This window comes from Myotis davidii, unplaced genomic scaffold (genome assembly GCF_000327345.1).
Source record: "Myotis davidii unplaced genomic scaffold, ASM32734v1 scaffold880, whole genome shotgun sequence".
NCBI classification, from domain to species: domain Eukaryota; kingdom Metazoa; phylum Chordata; class Mammalia; order Chiroptera; family Vespertilionidae; genus Myotis; species Myotis davidii.
In genome coordinates, this window is record NW_006292566.1 from 156,916 (window position 1) to 160,565 (window position 3,650).

A 3,650-nucleotide genomic window follows, 5' to 3' on the forward strand; every position below is an offset into this window, starting at 1 on the left:
GGCCAGGTGCCTGGGAACCCAGGGTCTGGAGAGGCATCACCCCTCGGATGCAGGGGACGCTTTCTAAGCCAGGGGTGGGGCCGTCCGGCCCGCGGACCGAGGTCTTCGAGTCTGGCTGGCCCTGCCATGGGGTGAGGAGGAGTGAGTTACCTGTGACCCAGTAGCGCAGGCTGGTGCTCAAGGGGTAACTGTGTGTGGCCCCCCAGTAATGCTGAGAGCATCGGGGTGGCCTTCGGCAGAAAGGAGGCTCCCCACCCTGTTCCCTCGGCTCCTGGCCAAGGCCGAGTCGGCTGCGTGAGGAGACCCCAGAGGCTGACCCTGCGGCCGGGACCTGAGGCTTCTGTGCACGGTGGGCTCAGGGCCTGGCAATGCTCCCGCCCCCGGCGCTGTGGCCAGGGCTCTGCTCTGCTGTCGTGAACGAAGGGGTGACTGCGCCCTGGGAAAGCAGTGACTGGAATGTGAACGTCCCGTGGTTTTCCTGGGCCACAAAGTCTTATTCTCCGATTTCTGTTCAGCAGTAAAATGTACAGTCATTCTCAGCTCGTGGCTGCAGAGAAGAAGAGGCGCCTGGGACTCCATCTGGGGCCCAACCCTGGGTCAGGTCCCCGGGCAGAATGACCCTTCCCTACAGACTCGTCTCTAGCACGGGAGGGGTCAGGCTGCCCTGGGAGCAGAGGGGCACCTGTGTTAGCAACCCAGGCCCTGACACCTCCCCACCCCGCAGACTCCAGGCCAGGCCCCCGCAGGCCCGGACTCTGAGCTGGTGCGGCAGGGACCCCCCGACCAGAAAGGGGGGCAGAGCCAGGCTGACTGTACGGGGAGCTGCTCCCTCCCCACAGGACTGAGCTCCAGGCAGGAGAGGGACTGGGGGAGTCAGGGGACACAGCCACTGGCAGGAGGCTCAGCTCTTCACTGACATTGCAGCCAGGGCCACTGTCCTTGGTGCTGCCACAGCTGCTCACAACCTCGGGCCGCCATCCCCAAAACTGGGGTCCCAGAGTCGGGGGTGCTGGGCCCCTCTCCAGGCCCTCGCTGCTGCCCCCCGACCCACATCCCAGGCCAAGCTCCCAAGCTCCCAGAGGCGGCTCAGGGCGCCCCGCCCGCCCCGCCCCAGGCCCTGGCCTCAGCAGATTCTTCCCAGAGAGATAAGCTCCCAGCTCGGCCCAAGGTGGGCGAAACTCAGCATTCCCTTCCTTAGTTGGCCTTTTCCAGTTGCGAAAACATCCTATGCTTTTTCCACTTGGTCGTTTAGTTACCAAATATTTGTGTTTTTGAGAAGACCTGACATTGCAGAGATCAGGGGGATTTGGGGCAGGAATGAGAGACCAGTCCTGCCTGGTTGTGAAACGTGTCAGCGGTCACTCTGACAGGCCCCAGAGGCGGCGATACCAGGCCCGGGCCCCCGGGGCGGGGGCGCTGACGCAGATGTGTATCTCTGTCCTGGGCTGGAATCTGGTTTACGTTGAGAAATCAGCATGTTTACAGGACACCAAGGCCGCCCCCCAGCCCCCTTCCCTTTCATGTGGCAGTAATGCTGTGCAGGGCTCGCCGGGGCCCCCGGGACGATGGGGGCTCCCCACGAGTCACGCCATCTCCCCACGACCCCCTCTGGGACCCCTCGGCCCCGGGCCTGGCCCCCAGAGTGAGCCTGAGCTGGGTGGGCAGTGCCTGGGGGATGTGAGGGACCCTGGGAGGGGGACAGAGGTGCCTTCAGCCCCAGACAGCACCTCAGCTGGAGGCAGGGCCCTTCTCTGCCCCAAATCGGCCTGTGGGAGGGGATGCTGGAACTTCTGGAGGTTTCTGGGAGCAGAGCCTGAGAGGGGCCCAGGATCTAGGACTGTTCATGCACTGAGGGCCGCCCTGGACTGGGTCCGAGCGTGCGGGCCCTGGTGGGCAGGAGCTGGTGGGGGTCGGTGACGGCCCTGGAGGAGCTGTGGGGCCATGGCTCCAGCTGAGGGGACTGGGGGCTGTTCTGGGGGCCGTGGCCCCGCTTTCCCCACTGGCCCGGGTCCCTCCTCGTCCTCTCAGCTCCCAGAGCCGCGTGGACAAGCATGGCATCCTGGGCTCCCTGTCCTCTGACTCTGGCCATGGCCCCCACTCGCTGTTGGAGCCACATCCCCGCACGCCCCAGGGCTTGTCCGACCCTGAGCCCTCCTGACCCCTGTGACCGGTGTTGGTGAAGGGCCTCAGCACACAGGGAGCGGCCGGGCAGAGGCTGCTGACCCAGGGCCACGTGCCCGCAAGCTCCCAGGCTCCTCTGAGCAGAAGGTCAGCGCCCGGCCCTCTGGCCTTGGCTGGGCCGGCAGCTCCCTCCCAGGGGGTGAGACCTGCAGGTCCATCCTCTGCCCCCGGGAGGCCCCACCTGCTCCCCAAAGCCCCCAGGACAAAGGCAGCCCCTCCGCCCACGGGGGTGCCGACCCGAATGCCTGAGCCCTGTTCCCTCCGAGACGGGGCCCCCGCCTTCTCGCACCCCCTCCGCTCGCTGCTGTGAGCTGTCACCCCAGAGCCTGGTGGCTGGGCCGCTGCTGTCCCCTGCCCTTCCTCCAGGCGACCCTGGCCCTGCCTGGCCCTCACAGCCTCGCCCGCATCCCTGCTCCTGGCCACGGAGAAAGGGCCGCTCAGGTGGCTGACCCTCAGGCAGGCTCCTGTCCTCCGCCCTCCTGTCCCCTGGGCTGAGTGTCCCCGGGCCTTCCCCGGGCACAGGTGTCAGAATGCCCTTCCTCTTGGTGCCCAGTGAGGCTCCGTGTGCAGGGGCCACGTCTGTGTTTCCATTTGCCTGTGGACACGTGGCTGCTCCCAGCTTTTGGCTGCTGTGCATGTGGGTGAGCAGCGACCTATTGGAACCTCTGCTCTCAGTTGTTTGCGGGACATGTGTGGGAGTCAGGCTGGGGGTCACATGGAGATGCCGTGTAACTCTGTGTCTTAACAGAAGCACACTGAGCTGGCTGGGGCATCCTTGTCCCCCCGGACCCCCACACTCCCCGCCAGGCTCGTCGGGTGTGAGGTCAGGGCAGGCGCCCAGCAGCCCTGTCAGACCTAAGGGAGCCTCCCTCCCGCCGGGGTCAGGGAGCGGAGACCGAGGGGCGGGGGCGCCTGGTGTGTGTCAGGGCCTCCTCCACCAGCCTCCACGGCCCTCCATCTCGACCTCACACCGGGGATGAGAAGCACGGCTCTGCTGGGTGTGAGCCGTCGCTGCTGGTGGTCTGTGATACACTCGCTTTTCAACAACAACTAGTGGGTTTTGAGAAATTAGAACACTTTTTGTTGTACAAAATCCCCATGGACTGAGGTGGACACGGTCCCAGGGCCGGGTCCCCCGCCTCCCTCCTCCTGGGCCTCCAGCGTGGGCTCCAGGCCCTGACGTCTCCGGGCAAAGCTGCGGCGATGCCAGCTGCACAGGACGTGCGTGCGTCTCCAGGACATTCCTGCCCTGATGCCCGGTCGCTGGCTCGCAGCATTCCAAGGCGGCTGTGCCTTCCCTGTGGCCACGTCGGGACCTTTAACCAGCGTTCCTCCTGCAGCGCCTGCTGGTGCTTCTGCAGATAAACAGCCGCAGGGAGCGGCCCTGTGGGCGCGGGGGCAGCTCGGGCGGGGGCCTGGGGTCTGTGCCCAGAAAGTACCCACGTGCCCGCGGCCCCCGGCCCCGCACC